Here is a 22,780-nt window from a genome sequence, read left to right as displayed (position 1 = left end):
TCTCATGAGATGAAAAACACACATCCCTAACTTCCATAACCACCTCTCTTGCTTGTTTACATTTCTCTCTTTGTCTTCTACTCTTTCCCAGCTCGAGGCCATACTTCTGGATGTCCTGTATTATCTCAACCCACTTCTTTTTCCAAAAGCGGCCAATGTTTGTGAATCAAAAGCACTCCAAATATGTCGCATTCCACATAGTACCTATCTCTGTGGTGGCAGGACTTTCTCACGTAACTTAAACCCTATTTTTCTTTGAATGAGAGTGCTCTATTGTTGTCCGAATTGTCCATCCAAACCCTAGCAACTTCCCCAAGTCGGTATGCTGTAGGAATTTCTGGCTCCACTGCCAACTCTAGCTACCTGGTAAAGGGGATTAGAACCGCTTTATACTTTGGTCAAGAATGCGGAATGGCTGAACTCCTGACCAAGTCAGACAGGCTTGACATTCAAAGCTCACATTGCAGAGTGATGCCCTCAAACTCTCGTGCCCATCGCTCCACACAAAATGTGATTGTCTGATATTATACAAGGGCACAATAATGTCATACTATACTATAATGCACAATACAATACAATACAATACTATACCATACAGTGGACCCCAGCCATACAACATTAATCCGGACTTGAGATCATAAGGTGAAATCGTCTCATGGTGGGCAATAGAAACCTATGGTAATTAGCTAATGTGCGCAAAACCCCAGGTAAAAACATATATATATATATATATATATATATATATATATATATATATATATATATATATATATATATATATATATATATATATATATATATATATATATATATATATATATTTAAATAACATCATAAAAAAATATATACAGAAGAAATGAAATGTAATTTACCTTCGGAGTGACGTGACCTAAGCTAGTTACAGCCATATTCTCGAGCAGGGGTAGCCTAACCTAACCTTCTTCGTATTTCTTGATTATCTCCAGCTTTGTTTCCATTGTAATCATACTTCACTAGCAATCTTGGGACAGACGGCTAACAAATTAAAGTTTGAATTAAGCACTAAAACACACAATATCTTAATGATGCTGTGACATTGACCAATAGTAGACCAACATTTTAGTGATAGATGAGCGTGGTGTGACACAAACAGTCATGGGCACGCACATAGACCACCAAGTTTGAATTTTGGAATCTTTTGGCCGCGTGAGAGAAAATGTGGCTGATGCTGTAAGGTGTGAAAATTGCCATAACAAGGGGACGGAAACTTTGCATTCCACTTCATGACATGAAAAAAAGCCAGGGACGCTAGCAGTCGGGAGATCAAATAAATTGCTATGGGTGAAAACCTGCACTCATCTTTTTTTTTGACAATAAAATTAAATCCTTAACTTAAATTAAAAGAACCCTTCCATCAGTGATATATCATAACAAAGTTGTTAGACCTGTGTATTACTTGACCGTTCAAATTATTGAATGAAAATCAATGCCTACACCAATAGCATGTTCACATCTTGACACTACTCATACAACGAGGAATTTAACACACTGTAGCTCTTTCATGAAAGCCATCCCAGCACAAGGACAATGTAGAGATTTTAGATAAAACTGTTGGCAAGGACTTTTGGGATACTTGACACGTTTTCATTCCCTCGAGACTACTACAAAACCACAATCTAAAACCTTATATGATACCAGTGAAGAGAAAAACAATTGTGCTTTGTGGCGAAATAGCTCCCCTTGTTTGTTTTGTTCACTATATGCACAGTATTAATCTGGCAAAAAAGATTAACCCTCCGAATAGTGATACTGAAATAATGGATATATATACGTAGTAGGTGATATTGGACTGGTAATAATATATTCTAAAAACTGTTACTGACGTATGCAGATTCATCTTCATGGAAATACTTCTATCCGTTAAAGTGGAACAAAGTATGGTAAGCATTTCCTTGCAGCACACACACATGTATACACCACAACTCGACGGTGTTTCAAATGTCATTCCTGATCTTACTGTTGTTTGTTAGTCATGTTTTCCTGTTATGTTTGTCATTTAACATGTATTGCATTTATAGAATTCTTCAGCACAACGGACTCAAACATATATGGCTTTAATTTGCCACTGTCGTGGCCAGATAGTTTGGTGTACACCAGGGTTTGGATAATAACACTGAGTGGACGAGCGGCTGACAAGGGTCTGGTGGCTGTGAGTGAAGCTCCCAATCAATCTGAGGTGCTGTGTGAGGCCACTTGCCCATGCACATTGATTTTGTACTCAGAATTGCCTAAAATATTGAAAATTTCATATCATTTTTATTCCATTTCACAATTATGTATTCTTTGTGTTGGAACATATGATAAAATTTCATTTGAATTTACAAACATACAATGGATATCTCACTTCTTATTCTAGTCCTCTTACATAAACATAAAGTTGACACTAACTTTTTTTTTTTTGCAATAGGGGTGGTTTGAGCAGGGACTACTGAGGCTCTGACCCAACACCCAATGCTTTACTCCTGGCACCAGGGGCCACTGAAAGATTCCTCAGGCCTGTGAAACCAGTCGGCTGTGCACAGGGTTCAAAGATTCAACAAATTCCAGGGCAACTCTCAAGGGAGAGTTACTTTGTGTGTGACCACAAAACTCCTTAAAAATGCCCATATGTTTGAAGATTTTTATGCTTCAGGTAATAAATAGTGATTCCTATATATCAGTCAAGAATGCTCTTCCCTAAAGTTAACTATAACTATATTATCTTGTTGTACATCCCAGGCCTAAAGATACTGAAAATATGTGAAATAATACTTGTAATTAAGCATTCTGATCATGAACATTGTCTTGATTAATCACTTTTTAAGTTGTGGATGAGGAGGTCTCTAAATGAGGATGAAGATTTAAATACTGCAACTAATCGTTCATGGTGAGATTCATGACTAATAAAGGATGTGCGAGTGAAAAACTGGGTGTGCATGTTTGTAGGTGCATTTGTTGGGTGGTCATAATCTAGATGTCTCGAAGTCTGTCCAGATGGGCAGAAGGCCACAATGGACGGTGTGGGGACATAACAGAAACCTTAGTATCAAAGGCAAATGGGATAGTTCCAGAAACTGCACTTCCAAGTAGCCCATGCACGGGTATCAAATAAACTTAACCCTGCTGTTAGATAGGCCGCCTGGAAGGAACTGACTTCAGGGTCATGACCTTGTAAGCACAAGTCAAATGTTGGTGGCCATAGCGCATGGACACTATTGAAGTAATTTGCACTGTCCCAGCTTGGCATGCCAGATGGTTCCAAAATCGACTTATGAGTTGATGAAACTCTCTATAGACCCATGTTCCATTGTGGCTAAATCATCAGAATGATACATAAGAAAGATAGCACCTGTCACATGGTGACCACACACCAATTGAGAACATTTTCCCTCACTTTCAAATTGTTCTATGACTCCTCTATGAAACCTTGAACGGTCAAAATATGAGGAAGTAGACCATGTTAAACATGATTTCAAGAAATTCGATGTGAATTTATCAAGTCTATGTGTGTTGCCTTAGAAATAGTTTGCCCACAAAACAAACATGTACTGTTTGTCATGCTAACCAAAATGACAAACATATAACAAAATAACCCAGTACAACATACGTGGTGCAAACATTATCTGCCTATACATATACCCAGGGTGCCAGAAGTATGAATAAAACAACAATGACGAAAAACAGTTGCTACGCATTCCTAGAAGTCCTCCCAAATATGAATACCAAGAACAGGAAGTGCATGTGCGTCGTCAGTGCAGCACTATGTTTCCATTGTACTGTTTGGTGGCTTGTCAACAGATCTTGTGCTGATGCTATTACAAGGACACTCAAACTTGTACATGATACTTCAGTTATAATTACTAGTACATTTATTGGGCATTTGGCACTTTTTATGTGCAGATGTCTGCACAAAATAATTGATTTTTTTACTAAGAAGTAGTAATACGCATGACTACATACAAACAATAATAGAATAGTTGATGTGAGACTCCTAAAATGAAGTTGGATTAAATAAATAAAAAAAAAACAAAAATGGGTGATGCATGTAAAACAAGTAACATGACTACGTATCTAAATTACATAGTTGGAGTTCACACAATACTTATCCGAAATACGAATGAAAATTATCTGCAAAAGTTGAAGAGGGCAACACAGCCCAAAACAAAATGTGGTGCTGTGACATCCTTGCAGATAGTGTAAGCTATTTGAGTACTTTTTAAATATTATTTGGCTCTTCTGTGTGCTCACTGTGTCCTCCTGTAAGTGGCTATGAATTAACTATATCATCACACACTTTCAGCCATATTGCTCCGCACTATAATGTTGTACTGTTTAGTGTTTAATAAAACACTTCCTTCAGTTATCTGAGATCAAATTGAAAAAATCTGTCCCAAACAGTTGTCCTCAGAATTAGTCATAATTGATGGCATTGGACAGGATCTTTGCGTCTTCATCTCCATGAAAAACAGCCCGTTTCAGAACTTTAAATTGGTCAACCATTCATAAAACAGATCCACATGTTGCCTGATCCATACTGTAGATCCACCCATTCATAGATTTATAAAGACATGTAAAATTGGACATTTTGGAAGGAAAGGGTTTCCATCTTCATCATGTTGCTGGAATAATAATTCGGTAGAATATAATGTTCAAGTTTCAAATGTCTTTCTAGTAAATTCTTACAAGAACATACTGTATGTCTCATCACACATCTTTCGGATTGTATGAGACAGACATGCCTCTCTTTTTCACTTACCCTTTAGGGCTGCTTGTATGACCACAAAAATGAACAAATTCCAATTCAATTTTTTGTGCTGATTAAAGAAAAACAAATGTGAGGTCCCAAACAACTCAACCAAACATTAAAACCACCAGTTAATTTTCTAAATGGGTATCAAACCTGAATTTCATACATTTAGACCACAGATCAAACCACAGCAAGTTATTATAATATGCATCCCGTATTGAACCACTAACTACTTAAAACACAGTTATATGTTTTGAATACTAAATTGACATAATTAGGTGTAGTTGTAAAATCTCATCATGTTGTCTTGTACATGCAACCGGATGTAATCTACTGTCGAAAAACATATATAACAGGCTATACATATACTTAGGTTTGTGTGCCATACGGCAAATATTCATTGTACTTGGTGCAATATTACTGCATAAATAAAAATCATTTACATTGCATGCATGCCTGCAATGTTTTTGGTGTCAGGCTCAGACAATCCTTAACTAAATTGATTCAAATCTATTATGTTGGACAGTTACATTATCCCATTGTTTTATGACCTAACTCATTGTCCTATCACACCTGCTGTTTTGTGAGGGGAAATCGTTTTTCATTGGAGTCAGTCATTGACAAATGACTTCTCTAGTGTTTTACTAACAAAAGGGACCATCGGGGAAAATCACATCAAAGTGAATGGCTGATGAAGTTAGGTTTAAGAGTAAATCATGTTTTTTTTTTTTTAATAAATTAGAACAGCAAATTTTTCATTTTAGCAATACTTGAGTTGAGAATTTGAGAGTCAATTTTTATAAATGAGAACATGTGCTTTCTTTGCTTTGTGTGTTTGTTTGTTTTGTTTTTTCGCATAGGATGGCCCGCTTTTCATCTGCATCTTCAAGTTCTACTGTTGCGAAATGGGTGAAGATTACGAATTTGCTCTTAAGCCATTTGTGGATGTACTATAAATGGAAGTCCCATGTTGACAACCACTTGTTCAAAATAAAAGGAAACAAGACACGAAATACAACCTAACCTGACAAGACAACCAAATGGTGGGGGGAGCTGGTTGGCCAACACAGAGGAGTGGGTTGGTGAGGACATGCGGACACAATCAAACTAACGTGACACTGACACAAGGGACAAGAAAAACATGAAACAACACGGAACAAAACCAACACAAACCCAGAACATGAAAGGAAAACGACAACATGAGCTAAGTAAACAAAACAATAACACAAACCCAGAACATGAAAGGAACAAAGCAAAACAAAACCAACACAACACCAAAACAAGACAGATTTTGCTGATCAGGTCTTCTAAAAAATATTTGTTTAGAAACACTATGACCTAATGTTTTATTAGCACCACACATAATATAAAACACAACACAGGTCATGAAGCTGTGCTGTCTTGCTAATATAATTCAGTTGGCGGTTTTATCTCTGTGAATTACACAATAGATGTCACACTTTTCTACCCTTTGTGAATGAATACACACTTAAAATAGTGCTTGACAAAAGCAGTCCCAAATAGCGATTCAGTGTCACATCATAAGCTGAGCTCTCTTGAAAGCCAAATAAATGTAAGCAGTGGTTCCATCTTAAGGTCAGTCATGTGTACTACAAGATACACAACATCTTAGTCTCTACCATCTTTTTGTATTAGACTTGACTTCATTTAGACGCACTTGCAACAAGAAGACATTCATTGTATGTGTGTCATTTAGCACGGCAGTGGAATGGGGGAAAAAATGCATTATCTGCAAAAGAAGTTCTATCACAGGAACCATTGACAGTTGCACTCAGAGGAATCCAAGAGGTCTGCATGTCATTGACCAGAGGGTTCCGTTCCATCCAGCACAGATTACTTGCTATAATACAAAATTTTGCAATTGTGACCAACCCCATCATCACAGACAGCATATTTTCTGCTGAAACACGTCAAGTAAATCACAAGCTAAAATGAAATAGATTCAGTCTGAGATAAAAGAGACAATGAGTTCAATCACAAGGAAGAGATGATGAAGGCAGTGGTTCTACAATGACGGTATGTGAAGCCACATGAGATTTTTACAGGATTTCTGCAAGTATCAGTAAATCTAAAGCAGTGCTTTTTACTGGTGTGACAGGAACAGTAAATATTCCATTTCAGATCAAGATCAAATTAATTGGAGCATCCTTGGAGAAATGTTGTACAACTTCTTTTGTTAAGATTCATACGTGTGTACAATTTGTCATTAGTGACACGATTTTCCAGCGGACAAGCCGAAATAAAACAGATGACAAAGTGACATGACCTAGCTTCTGAATTTGCTGACTATATACATCATAGGAAACCGCTACAACTGTAGTTCCAAAGTTTAATATACCAGATACTGCTTTTTTGTTTTTTTTTTAAGGCCCACTGTATTGTGGGATGCTGGTGTAGGTGAAGTGTAACACCCCAGCCTAGGTCCTGTTAACCTACTGTAAAAAGATTCAAGATGAGAGGGTTGAGTGGATCAAGGGAGAGGGAAACAGAGAGATTGAGCGTAACAAGCAAGCACACATAAAGCCTTTTTTTCCCCACCAGCACGTACTCCCACCCTCCCTCTGTTTCTCCCGGTCTCCTTACTATTACAGCAGCATTAGAACCTGAGCTGCTCAACTGTTCCAAGATGTCAGAACTACAAAGCTCCCTTCAATGAGGGAATGTGGGGCCCAGGGTGGCGCGGGAGTCTGGAACAGCTGTCCCAGTGGTGGGGCCTCTTGTTCCCCCGCTTTACAGCCGCTAGCTAGCTAAGACAAGACTGGAGCATTTGGTGAGTGAGTGTATATGAAGGAAAGAGGAAAATGTCGGTAGAAAAATTGCAAATATATTTCAGCATTCCCAGGGAGGAGATGAGCTGGGATGACCAGCTTCAGGTCCTCCTGACCAAAAATTATTGGAGAAGACTCACTGTAAGTGTGGCCAACTTTATAATTTGCACAGGTGAAAATTGCATCGGGTCAATATATATATTTTTATATATATATATATATATATATATATATATATATATATATATATATATATATATATATATATATATATATATATATATATATATATATTTGTATATATGTGTGTGTGTGTGCGCGTGTGTGTCATGCCAAAGAAGAGGCAACAATATCACATGCCATTGTACGGAAATACGCTATATATCTCTCGAATAACAGACGATTGGACACATGCCATATTTCTTTGAGTAGACGTCGAGTTCTTTTCCTCATTTTCAACCCTGTGTTTGAGGGGTCAAATTATAACTGCATTCTGTAACTCAAAACAGTCCAGGTTTTTTTCCACATATCTGTTTGAATAACATTCATTTCAATGCAAAATAGCATTGCTATTTTTTTAAAGAAATATCATCTAACTGGAAATGGACAGCCATGATCTATGTAACCACTAAAGTCAGGAGTAGACTTATAATTTTTGTAAAACTCACTTAAATTGAAGTAAAAAAAAAAAGGTTGACTTATTAGTAGGGCAGCGCAATTAATGGAATTTCAATCATGATCACAATATTGGCTTCCACGATTAATTAAAGGGACACTGTGTAAGATTTAGTCCATTTTTCATTACGGACAGCAGGAGGTGCGGCAGTTACCATTGTCCATAGCAATAACAAACGTGGCAGCCTCCCAGAGTGCCACCCCCCATGTAATATTATTTAATGATAACTAGATCTACGATTATATTGAAAACATACTGTTGGTTGTTAAGAACACATTTATGTGAAAGTTTTTTAAATTTATATCTTTTCTTTCCACTTACACACTGTCCCTTTAAGATGAGCCTCTGCGGCATGGTTCGGTGGTAGAGTGGTCATCTCCCAGCTGAGAGGCTGTGGGTTCGATTCCCCGACCATCAAGACCATGTCAAAGCATCCTTGAGCAAGACACTGAACCCCCAGTTGCTCCTGATGCTAGGTCATCAGTAGGTAAATGCCTAGTGAGTGTAAAGCGCTTTGTGTACCCAAGGTAGAAAAGTGTTATATAAGTGAAAGTCCATTTACCATTTACAATCCTCGGCGATATCAACATTTAAAAAGCTGGCTACACTGCATGTCAAATCAAGCACTTTGTCATCCTTTGTCCACCAGAGGACAATGTTGCAAAATGTTTGCATGACAAAGCTTCTGCTTTTCTCACCCTATATTATTTACACATGCAAAATGTTGAGTTTCTTACCTGATTCCTATTATATACTGTGCTAGCTGTCCATTGAGACCTATTTTGAAAAATCCGATAAATAATCTGATGAATAATTGTGATGAATAATTGTGATTTCAATATTGACTAAAATAATTGTGATTATTTATAATCATGCAGCACTACTTGTGAGCGAAGTCAACTTGTACTCTGAGAAGTTTGGTGACTCAGTGTATTTTAAAGTGGATCAATTTAGTTCAATTCAGTGCACTCACATTTTTTAAATAAAAATTGATTATCTAGTTCAACAGGTTGGACAAATACTTTCAAATTATTATTAATTATTTTAAGTTTTGGCAGTATGACGTACAATGTAAAGTTTTGATTGCTGATGCGGGTTTATTGATGTTTAAATGCCTCTGAAAATAGCCTGTGTAAACCAATAATACGTGTGTGCTTTTGAGGGGTATTTACAGGTATTCGAACATTACTGAAGGTGAAACGCATGGACTTTTCTCATATTAATTGTAATAAGACAGTTTGGTGTACAAAACACTACATGAACCAGCCAGCAAAATTAAACAGCATGGTCTTTTTTTTTTCTATTAATTATGTGGACTGTATAAGCTTTGGTGCTCTCTTAAATGTATAATAGACACAGCACAGCAGCTGTTCCGTTCCATATGTGTTATAAATTATTGAGTAAATCAAATAAACTGAATTATGGGGGGAAAAAAAACCTACAGTTTCATTATAATAGGCTAAAATGTTAAAGTGTGAAATTTAAAGGCTGCTGGATCGTGGAACGAAAAAAACAAAACGCTCAATGAATGAAGCCAGTCATATTAGTAAATATAGGATATATGAAAATACATTCACACAGAATCACACGCACACATAAGGGCAGGGAGCCGCATCTCCATCTGCTTATGCTCTGTGCGTAGGGAGACATGGAAAATTATAGAGGGAGGCCTTTGTGGCTTCCATTTTGTCTTTGGTGTCAGGGGAAGTGTGACTTAAAAAGAAGGAAGATGAAAAGACAAGCTATTTTCAACGAGTATGCACTGAGTTGTTGATGCTTAACACACAGAGCCGTCAAGTGATATTTTGGAGCTTCTAAGGGTGTTTGCACCACGAAACAAATGTTACAACTAAGCCTCACTTCACAAAACCAAAAGATTGCCAATTGGTTTACCTACCATGTGCCACCACACGTGATTCATGTTAGCAACATGTGAATATACAGTATGCAGACACACACCTCCATAGATGTAGATATTTTTAAAATGCATAAATTACATTATTGAAGGGGAAAGGGGCACTGCAGATGCTATAAACTGTCGAGTTCCATAACACAACATATCCTTTAAAGCAACGACGCAATGTTCTGTTTTTTTGCAAAAGGTTTCCATTTGAAGATCTCATCCAGTTGACCACGCGCTCACTCAACCCCAAACTCCAATACCATGAAGCTCTTTCTTTGGGCAGCCCAGGGAGGTATTCAGCTAAGATTAGAGCCAGTCCTAAAACCGGATCCTAATTGTGTACATTTGTAATTATACAATGGTATGCCTCTTCCTTTCAGAGTGGCTTGAACATCTGGAATTGGGTAGCCAAGAGGATTTCTATGCCACTGCAAGGGGAGAAAGATTAAGATAGACTCCTACGTAAACAAGACAGAAAATATGAAAAACAAAAACATAAAGGGACCCTTGATTTGGGTTGATTGTTGGCACTTTGATGCATTAATAGGCCTCCAAGTAAAAATAATGTATACTATAAAAATATCCTTCAATAAAACCTCAGAAGTGATTTAGGTGGGGTTTGTCAGCTTTCGACAATTTCTAGGACTCCCTGCAATTGGAAGGAGTCATGCATCCAGACATTGTCAGTTATATAAAAAGAAAGCCTTGTAGTGGTTCTTAGTTTGTTTTGTCACAATCAGCAGTTATCTTTAACGGTGAAAAGTCACCACCAAAATTCGAATGCACTCGTTTGTTTTGATATATTGTTTTTGATCGTTTGTTCTGAAATTTGGTACTGCTTACCTACATTTTAAAACTATCACCAGTTATACTGAGCTCTATTAAGCTTAATTTGGATACTGTATCTCTACCATGCAGACATACAACAATTGTTTGTCCTTGTCTCATCCAAAAGTACAGTATATCTATTTTTTATGCCACATAATGAGGATTTCAGCAATGAGACTAAAATACTTTTATTGTTCACAGTAGAAGTATACTTTGCTGAAGAGTCATCATCTTGAGGGTCACATGCAACTGTTTTCTATCATTCATGGCACATGATGGGTGAGTGTGACAAACCCCCTAACACGCAAGTCGTCCGAGCAGATGTAGTTTTCAGTGTTTACATAGAAAACTGGCATTTCAAAATTTACAGTTCATCCTTTGGTTTTTATGTGTACAAAGGGGAAAAAGTTTTATTCAGTAACTTTATATACCAAAAAAAGAGTCATTTTGTCTGTTCTTACTCATGAAGCTTCAAATGAAAAGATTTGAAAAATGTTCATTAATTACAACTTTTCAAAGTGGCAGCCTTTGTTTTTGAAAAATAATGACAACCATGAAATCAGCAAAATTGGGATGTGCGTGTGTTATGTGGTCGGTAGACGGCCACTGGTACAGTATGCACCAATCAAAACAAAAGCAGCTACACCACAACAACTTTGCTCTTTTCCTGTAACGGGTCGACTTACATACAAATATTTAAATCCCCATATCCACTCAATCCAAAAATATATTAACTTTTGGTGCCATGGTAAACATCATCTTATTCAGTGTAATGTTATGTCCAGTATTGAACAGAAAACACCTACATTCGTTAGCAGTAAATACCTGTATATTGTACCTTATATTTATGTATTGTGGTGAAAACTTCAAAATAATAGAATAACTCACAGCTCAACAACTCAAAATTCTTATTCGTAAAAAAATATTAGACTATTATAAGTATAATTAGATAGTGTTTGATAAAAACACACACACACACACATGACACTGACGCCCATGGTCAAGCCTGTTTGATTGACATATGAGTAAGGAAACGATGTATTTCTCTCACTAACCAATGCTGGCCTTTCCTTTGAAACGTGAGCCGACAGTAAGGTAGCTGCCACCACTAAGTCAGGTAAGCACTCATTTCCTCCATTTATTATTACACACAATAGTTCCACAAAGAGAGCAATCTTGCAATAATAATTTCTGCAGCATGACTGAAACAAGATAGAGGAAGCTTACCTTTGTGGGAAGAGAAAGTACAACTAGCTAGTGTGGCGCTCTTTGAGAAATGTAGGTAAATTTACAATGGCAGCCTCTTTTCATTTATCATCTGTTGGAATTTAAGGAAAAAACACGAATGAATAAATAAAGATGAAAACAGTTTATGTGGATATGAAACTACATTGGACAAAAAGGCCGGCATAACCCTGTTCAAACGCTCAAAGGTTTTGCAATGTTAAAAATGTGAAAACGCAAGATCAATCATTCCAAACCATTTTGCCTACTTAATGTAACTTATGACATCTACAGTCAGCTTTAAAAAATGTTTTGAGGGGAAAACAAAAAGGAGGTGTGGTTGCGCAAGTGTGCATACCCTCATCTACAGTAACAGGGAATATGGCAATTAATCGATCATATTCTATAGTATTTATTCATTAAAAACAGTCGAACTGTTCTGCCTTAATTTTGGAAGCAAAAGGCAAAAAGGATGTTTTCTCCTCAAAGCTACTTTTATCCTGTCTAGAAGAATTCAAATCTTGGATGGCACAGAATTTCTAAAAGTCCATCCGTCCGTCTGTCCGTCCATCCATACATCCATACATTTTCTAGAGCCGCTCATCCTCACAAGGGTCCCTACTGGTCGCTAAGGGTCCTTATAGGGGGCACATAACTCCAATCTTGACCTCCTTTCACTGGCACATTTTTCTGAGTTTATTTCAAAATACTCCAATATGTTTTCAAGTCATTAAATGGTCTTGCTCTACCTTACCTACTGGGTGAGAATGGTTGTTTGTCTCTTTGTGCCCTGCCATTAGATGACAACCGATCCAAGGTGTCCCTCTACTGCCAGGAAACGGCTGGGATAGGCACCAACAGGTGTTACATGCATTACATGAAATGCCACAAAATGTCACATGCCCCCCGCATCCTAAGAGTGAGTCAATTGGCAGGATAAAAAAAGTCATATTTTGTAACTTGTATCTTCAAAATGGGAACAAAATGACAAGTGTGGACTCATCACTATGTCTGTGAGACATTGTGCTTGCGATATTTTCTCTAATCCTTTTGTCGCGCAAACGGCGACCTAATCAACCTGTGTGATTGCAGCAGTACAAAGGGTGTGCAGTTACAAAACGAGTACATTAAAATATGCGCTCGCTTGCCTTGGCAGGTGGCATTGACTTAGAGGCACACACAGTCACACATATGCAGATGACTCACATGCCATTACATCTGGTTTGGGTTGAATACTATGTTAGAGGCACCACAGGGACTGAACATAATGGAAGGAAATTGGGAAAGCTATCAAATGAAATGCAGTATTAGAATATTACACCTTTAGTTATGCCTTGATGTTTTTTCCTCTCATAACAATGAGGAACAGTACTGCCGGCAACTACTGTGGACAGATTGGTTGTACCCAAGTTAAGCAGGAAAAGATGAAGAAAATGTGGGATGAGGAAAATATTAGATTCTTGATTAATTTAGAGTGATTCCTGTGGGGAGAATTCCATGAGAGAAACACTGAGGCTGGATATATATGGCAGGTATAAGTGACCAATTCAAATTTAATGGCTATTTCGGGTAAAGCCCTGCACGCACGAGGTGCGGTTGGTTTGATGCCAATGGCACTTCATAAATGCTTGGTGTTGCATTGATTATGTGTTTGAGGATCATGAGACCATTCAATATGGCGACCTCAAAGTTGACAGAGGCTAAAATTGATCTTTTTCATCGCCTTGTCCTGTTTGTGCTAGTTCTTTTATGCTGGAGATCTGACATTGTTAAAGGCAGGCGTAATCTTGCCAAAGATCAACTAATGTAGTCTCCAGGAGAGCCTTTGAAATGTGTTCACATGACGGTACCTAATTTGGGTATGAAGAGTGCGTGCACCTCAGAAAATAGCCACGTGCCACCGATTCCCCTTCCTTGCAAACAGAGCACCACTGGCACCCGAGCGCCGAAATGAACAAATCACTTTGATACTCTGCGCTGATAGTCCGACACCATCCATGCTTCAAAAATGACCCGGCATACAAGACGTCGATGGCAAAATACAGAGCGCCGGTGGCAACAACAAACGTGTATTTGTGAGGAGCTGCATTGTATATGTTTAGGAAAATGAGTGCTAAATTCTGAGTGCTAAAAAACTAATAGAATATGACAGCAGAATCTACTGAAAAGTTTGAGAATTGTTTAGAAATGGCATATCACTTGTAACAAGGGGTCACTGAACCCAGAACAAAGGCTGCCACCGCGCAGATTTTCATCAGTTTATCTGTGAAATGGCTGAATGCACGAATTCTACCAAAGGCTTGGAGTGTAAAAGGAGGCTCTCCATTTGTTAATATTTCTTTTCCAATTCCGTGTGTACTTACAGCTCCATCTTTAAAAGTGTTTTTTTGAAAATTCTAAAAGGAGACCTCTCACTGTTTTCTCATGTTTCTCATTCAAGTTTCGCGGACTTAATAGCTCGTTCTTGGCTTAAGTAGAAAGTGTCGTTCGGATGGAATTGGTTGATAGTGTCAGGTCTGGTGTAAATGAAACCTGACAGGAAAAAAATGGCACTGAGCGTGTATGGAAATAAGTGACAAGCAGAAGCAACGCGAAATCATCTGTAGTGAATGTATCCTCTCATCCCTCATTACTGCTTTCCCCCACGGATTCATCTGTGAGAGACACTGGTAGAGAGAGGCTGTTGAAGAGACCCACCTCCCTCTTCTCCCAGCACTGCCTCAGGAATGCTTTTCTTCTTGTCCCCTTAGCCCCATGTGTAGACGCCCTCTCTGCAGGGTGTGTTTTGCATGTAAAGCAGGCTGCAGATGCTGTCCGCAAAAGGGACCAGGAGGGACAAGGGGGACGAGGACACAAGGAGGCCCCACTGCCATGCCACCCGCCTGGCCTCGCTTTACTGCCACCCCCTCCGCAGCTCCCCTCCTACAACACCTCTCATTACTTCAGCCCTCTACAGTCCCCCTTTTCCTTCCCCGGGTCGACATGCCACCCCTCCATCACCCAATCCCTTCATCCATCCCTCGACCATCCCTCTGCCACCCTCCTCGCACACGCAGTTGTGCGTCTCCTGGGAAACAAGCCGTAGCGGTGTATGGAGGCACGCTGAGTACACACAAACACACTCACGCACAAAAACACACTCTCACAATTGCAACTTTGGTGGATAGAAAGACCTGAGAAATGGCATTTAGCGGAAAAGACAGGGAGCAAGTGAGAGGAAAGAGAGTGATCACCTCTAATAAAATGGGTCTTTACAATCCTGTTATGCATATTCAACTTGACATGACCACATTCAGGGGTAATAATTAACAGTGGATGGCGTACATTAATATTGCATTTGACAGCAGACAGGTGGCTGGCTGGGAGCAGATGTTAGGATGGAAACTATACAAAAAAAAAAAAGAGCGAGAGAGAGAGACTGAATGAGAAGCAAAGCTGGGAAAACATTACAAAGCTTCAAGAGTTTCATAGACTGCTGCATCTTTGTTGTGCTGTGAAAATCCCCCGATATAGAGTGTAAGCGAACGAAATCAATCAAATTCTAAATGACACGCTTCAACGCTTTACTAGATGAAAATGATATACAGAAACACTACTTTTCCACTTCAGTGTATAAGAGAGAGGCGTAAGATTAATCTCTCCGGCCCTTCGATCTGCCGAACACAAAGCACCACACTGTGGCCAGCTAGAGTGAGTGCAAGATGAAAGTATTAATGATATTTTCTTCAGCCCTGCCGCCACTTCAGAACCTGTCTCGATATTTTGGGCACGATGTGGTTAACATGTGGCGTTGAGTAGACCAAGATGATGAGATGCCACTTTTCCAATACACCCTCCTCAACGGTGAGTGCGAAGCAACACCTCATGGTGCACGATGCATTAATTGTGGCAGGATTTAAAGCTTTTTGATCATTCTTGTGCCTGGCCCTATTCTTTAACAACACAAAAAGGAACCATTAAATAACAAGGGTAAACATTCATTTCCTTCAGTGAAGCCTGGGAGCCAGGGAAGGCTGCTGCCACCATTGTGTGGAGCTGAGATGGATGTGTTGCCAGCATACCCACTTGTGCGCGCGTCCCTGTTTTCCTCAAACAGTTGCCCCAAACTTTACAAATCTGCATTGTAACGTATTCAACTCAAGTAGAAGCAAAAGAAGCACACTGAGTTAAACAACAACTCAGTATGCTTCTTTTGCTACTACTGTACTTGAGTAAGTAGGAAAGTCTTGCTCATACATGGAATACAACTGAGAATTCCCCTGCCCAGGCTAATGGCTAATGTACATTGTTTTAAATCTTGTGGTGTGTCTGAGTCCATGCAAGGCGCCTGCAGCAAACATATGGTTCAGGGGCATGGAGCAGTGGGATTCTCCATGCTTCGCTATACCATTTGGAGTTACTCGAAACTTATCGCAACTTCAATTTTCTTGGCAGCAGTACAGTTTTTCTCATGCCTCCCTTTCTTCTTTTAATCACTGCTGGTGGCACAACTGTAGTCTGCATTCTTCTACTTAACAGCATTTCTATGAGGCCTCCAAACGTTGAAAGTTCTTGTGTTAGTTTCTCACTTTGATGTTTGCATAGAAATATTTAAAGCATTCTGAAGGTCTCACTGAGCTACAAGTCCACACATGCATGCACTAAGTACCATGAAAACGGGGACGTTGATCTTAAAATCAACGTGCGTCCATCGGACATATTGTTTTTTGATATGAAAATATCAATCATCGTCCATTTACTCTTTTATTCAGCAAAACCTGATAACATTTTTTTTTTGTTTCATTGTTTTGATCTCGCCTAAAAATAGAACATAAATCAAGAAAAAAAGAATGCAGCGTCGTTTGTATCAAATGCCGCTCACGCTTTGAGGTAAAAATGATCTATTAGAAAGAACATTGTCTCCTCACCCTTTAACATGTCACAATGTTAGTTTTGTGTAATTCACAGTAGGCTTGCACTCATTAGCACCTTGTACACTAGCTCTACAAGCCAAATTTATTTCTTAGATCTGTGATACTGTCTTGTATAAACAGCATATATACTCAATGGGGGACAAAGTCATTTCAACAACATCCCGTAGTCTGAGTGACACATGTGCCACCGTTATGTTCAAAGCAACATCGCTTGTCAGAAGCAGAGGAATAAATAATAAAAATGGGCTTTCGAGAGCACTGTCCTATTTGGCCCCACTAAAATCCAGCAAAGTAACATTGAATTAGACACCTAATAAAACCAAAGAAAAATGAAAAAAGACATCATGCCTATGCATCTGATGAGCTTCTATGAGGATAATCAAATGCTCTCACAGAACCACAATTAGATGCAAATCATGACATGAAAAGATTTTTCAATGTCTTAAAAAAAAAAAAAAAGACCATGATCTGACAGTAAGAGAGATACGCAAATGTGGTGTGCTTTAACCTTTGATGTTCATCACCTGGCTTCGTGTGTGCCAGCGTGTGTGTAAGCTTCGTGTTGTGAGTTTGACTTCAGCGAAGTACTTCTTCTACTATCCTCTCTCTTATTGGCAACAATAATTCCACATCTGAAATCTCCGATACAAGGTCAAACAGTCTGCTTAAGTTGAAGTTTCAAGGGTCAACTGTATGTAAATCAAGAGGTGCATGTGTAAAGAATGAGAGAATTCCAAGACGACATCTGCTTTGGGGAGACAGTTTGCCTAGTTTCCCAAAGAGATGTCCAGGCATGTCGCTGATCACAGACAACCTTTCAGCTCTAAATGACTTTGAATAGCAGTACGGGGACAAAACAACGCTGTGCCCGGCCAGAGCGAGTGGTGCTGGCAGCGCAAACGTATTGTTCTGCAAGATGAGCAGGACGCAATCACAGGCCAGGCCCACTGCTAGCCACGTGCTCCTCACTGAGGTCTGCATGAATTATAACATTTCTTTCTGTTATCTCTCATCATGGTTCATTACAGTCAGACAATTGAGCGCTGAGAGAAGCACCACGCTCTGGGGTCCCCCCAGATGCCCTCGGAAAGTGAGAGAGGGAGCGAGGGGCAGAGGGAGAGAATGAGAATCCCCACACTTGCCGCTGAAAAGGATGGACAAAAACACATTGTCCTTGGATTTAAAAGGGAGGCTTATGGCTGCTATGAAAATGTTTGAAAAAGAATGAATTTGCCCGCTGATGCACACTCAATGAAATGCATGCTAGAGAGCCATGGAAAAGAAGCGGGAATTGAAAGGGACAGAATCTTGAGGCAAATGACACTTGAGTGTTTTGAAAATAACTGACAGCTGCACAATAGGACACCAAAACAGACTGCAATCTGCCCATAGATGAAAAGATGTGGAATTGAATAGAGGTGCGAGCAAATACATGCAGCGATACTGTCCATTCATAGCAGATGTGGATAAATAGACAACCGTGGAAATGGACATGAAAGGGGAAGTTTTGCTCTAATAAATGGACCAAAGAAATAACCACAAAGACGTCGCAAAACAATCGAGAGGGTTCCTATCTCAAGCACGCGAACATTGCATCCATGTCCTGGGAGTAGAGTTTGACAATTATCCATCACCTATCAGCGTTATTGCTTGCTAAAGTGCCACACGATGAAAAGTTACCTGTGCGACATAACCCATTTTCATACAAATACATTCAAGCGGAGGCCAAATTATTACAAGGGCTATCCATGCCAAATCATCGTCCAAACTGACATAAAATGACCCTAGTAGCTGGCTGAAAAGTTGTGTCTTGATGATTTTATTTAAATGAACCAATTCATCTCGGCAATGTGCCGCAGCGCGACGGCCCATTGTGTCCTCCTACCCAGCCTTGGCTCTGTAAATTAGAAACAATGGTTTCAAACAAAAGGAGACAATATGCTATTCAGGACCATCGTGAGTCGTGTTCTCTGACCTCTTCCTCTGCTTCTGCCTGCTACTCTTCTTCTTTCACATCACCCCCCCAGCACACCCACACAATGAATTGAGATCATACTATCATAGTAATAAATGTTTAATACCTTCACAGATTTCATGTTGCCAACCTGTGCCTCCTAGCATAATATCACAATTGTGCAATTACAAACTCGACGAAGACAGCCGAATAACATTGCAATGTTCTTCATCAATAATTCCCACCTAATATATTGGAGGACGTTAAGTGTCTGACACATTTTGCGACCCTTCCCCCATACAGCCAGTTGTCTACCGAGCTGGAAAACTCATCTAGACAATCGTATTGTTGCACTGACGCAAGTGTTCACTAAAGTTAATGACAGTTTCAATTATCTCTTAAAAGGGGAAAAAAATGAAAAAGGCTTGATGACAAACATTCTCAATCTCAAACTCCCTGCCAGACTGCTCATTGAAAAAAAAAATGCTTGACAATGGCGCACTAAAGAAAATATTGCTCTTGATGTACGACAAAAAATGTTCTGACTGTTTTGCACCTTAAAGTGTTATAACAATAATGTTATTCTAAACAATATTTTTCTTTTCAATATGATATGTACAAACTCCCTTCAGTTAGTTAACAAGTATGAGTTATCAGTTAATAAAGATAAACATTGACTAGAGACATGACAGTCTCACCACTGAACTACCATCTAAATATTTGTGGATAGAACCGATGTTTAATGGCCATATTTTGGTCGATTTCATTCATTTGTTTTTTTGTTGTCTTTTTTTAATAAATTAAGCTATTTTTCCGTCCACATATGTGGATGGTATTACCATAAATTACTGACGAATCTAAAGTGTTGAAAATCACTAACTTTCACGATGCAATGCTAGTGTTTGAATAAACGTTCCATTTTCTGTGATTTTGGAGATGTGTGGATCCGCCTGATGCCAGTGATATGATTGTGACAGGTGTCATTTGGGTCTATGGGCCTAAGACGAAATGATACGTTGAGTGTTTTGCATTCGTTTCACACCATCCCGGCAGATGTAATAAAAACTTCCCAGGAAACGAAAATGAATACAAAACACCTATTTGTGACGATTGAGATGTCATGTCGTGCTTTTAAAACGACTCTCAAGGAAGATCCAGAACAGAGTGTACCCATAAAAACAAAGGGGACTACTGAACTGCACTTAGTTAATAATACGGGCTGGTATCTATTATATGCAGTTTTCATATTTGATCTTAACTGAGAACAAGAAAGCCCGACTTTGTTTGCAAAAACTACTTCATAAAATGTGAATTGCACCGCCATTCAGGTAATGGCGTTGACATTTGACCGGAGGAACCAAACCCAAGAAATTGAACCAGTTTGTGAACAAAAATAGCATGTTAAGGTTTTTTAATGGGGGTGTGCCAAAAATCGGTTTTCATCAGAATCAGGATTCACATTCTCTATGATTTAAATCAATATAATATAATGTCCCCAAATCGATATTATGCATTATACCGGAAAATTATACCGGCCTCAAAAGGGAGTGCGACGTTTCACAACGCAGCTCACGAATAAAGTTGAAGCCGTGATACATATTTTTGCTGTCTTCCTACTAATAGAATAAAAATGACAGGAAATAGCATTCAGTCATGTCTTTATTTTTCCTCTTTCCCTCACAGGTGACTATCATTGTTCGAATGAACTTTTGGATATCCATCGAGCGCATGTTATTTAAATGCACTAACACCAGGAACAAATATTCATACAAAACAACGAAGCAAAATCGAAAGAAAATGGTTCATAATTAACACAACCAAAAACTTTAGCATGTTCACAAAACAAGACAAAATACAAAACAATCTAAATAAACTCTAAATTCATTCACAAGCGCATTACTCACATACATGCGAATGAATTAAAATACTTTATGAACTAGATAATATCTTAAAATTGTGACTGATAATACTCCCAATATGCTCAGAGATAAACACGGTTCATGCTATGCGCTCAATTTAGTTGCTCATTGGAAAACGTTTTTCCTCATAACCTATTTGTCAAAAATGTACAGAAAAATATCTGTATTTTTCATTTGGTTCACAGTTTTCATATACGATTTTGGTACAACAATTTCCTGTGAACTACCTTTTTTTTTAATCAACTGATAGGTTGCTACAAATAGTATAGCAGTTGTCCACATGCTATTTTTGTGGTGAAGGGCATGTTCCCTCAAAAAGAGACACTTTGTCTACCTGCAGTCTGAATCAGTATAGTAATTATTTGCACATCTATAGATTGAGGCAGGATTCACTTTTAATTTAATCGAGTTGTATAAATTGAATCGAAAATCATTTTGAATCGAAAATCGATCCTTAATCAAATCGGAGCCCCCCAAAATTCGACTCGCGACACAGTCAAAGATTCCCTCTCCCATTGTTTAACACTATGCAGGAGAAATTATTCAACAACAAATGTGCTACATGTTGCATTCAATAAACATAGTCACTCTTAATAACACCTTGGAACGCGCCGCGACTATCCTACTGCACGTGCCATTATGTTTGGACAGAGGCGTAAGTATTGGAGCATGCGCATCTTGTCACTCACTGTAAACTGCATAACACAGACACTTTCCATTCTGTCAAAGCAAGCAGCAAGCACACTGCCTCCTTCTAAACTCAGCAGCCACTTCATTAAATGACTTCAGACTGTTGGCAGAGTCAGTGGGAAAAGTCTATATTAACTGTGTGTGAGATCAACAGCGTTCCCAACAAAGGCCATAGTTGTTCGTCTGTACTGGGTGCTGCTCAGGGGAATTCTGAATCTGATCAGGATATCCCACCCAGCGGGTCATGGGCCCCTAATTTGCTTCCCACATAGTATTGCTTCATCATCGTTTCTTCCTCTCAGATCTCCCATATATATATATATATATATATATATATATATGTATATATATATATATATATATATATATATATATATATATATATATATATATATATATATATATATATATATATATATATTCCATATGTGCCAATTCACATGAGATTTGCGATCCTCATTTACCATATTTTCCGCACTATAAGGCGCACCCTTTTTTAAAGGCCGATGGTGCGCCTTATCCACTGCGCCTTATATATTGATCATATCATGTGCTGACTGCATAAACTTCTGACTTCTCTGATATTGAGTTGACATTCCCTTGAGTACGGCTCCATTTGGTGGATACATAACAGTATGCAAATGCTGCTTCTGTAGCCTTGATTCCATGCGCACCTAAAGGCCTTAAATTCGTGTCGTGAAAATAGCACTTCACTGACATTGCTTCTGGAAGAAAAACAAGCTGTTGTTTACTCATTTTTGGAGTGAACAGAGCTCTGAGAATGCTTAGATTCTATTAATAAAGTTTGTGTGTCTTATCTGATCATTGAGTTGACATTGCCTTGACCACAGCCCCATCTAGGGGATACATAACAGAATGCAAATGCAGCCCCAGCCACCACTGTAGCTTTGATTCCATGTAACTTTTATTCCATGCGCCTTATTTAACGGTGTTCCTCATATAGGTTTAGGTATTAAGGTATATAGTTTTTTGTTTTTTTAATAGGCCGTTCATTGAAGGTGTGCCTTGTAGTCCGGTGCGCTTATAGTGCGGAAAATACGGTACTACAATTTAAATCAATTTAAAAAATTCACACACTCTAAATAGATAAAGAAATTG

This window comes from Hippichthys cyanospilos, chromosome 6, assembly GCF_059441005.1.
Source record: "Hippichthys cyanospilos isolate Australia breed blue-spotted pipefish chromosome 6, RoL_Hcya_1.0, whole genome shotgun sequence".
Taxonomy (NCBI): Eukaryota; Metazoa; Chordata; class Actinopteri; order Syngnathiformes; family Syngnathidae; genus Hippichthys; species Hippichthys cyanospilos.
The sequence above is the reverse complement of the archived record's forward strand: the minus strand, read 5'-3'. Positions refer to the sequence as shown.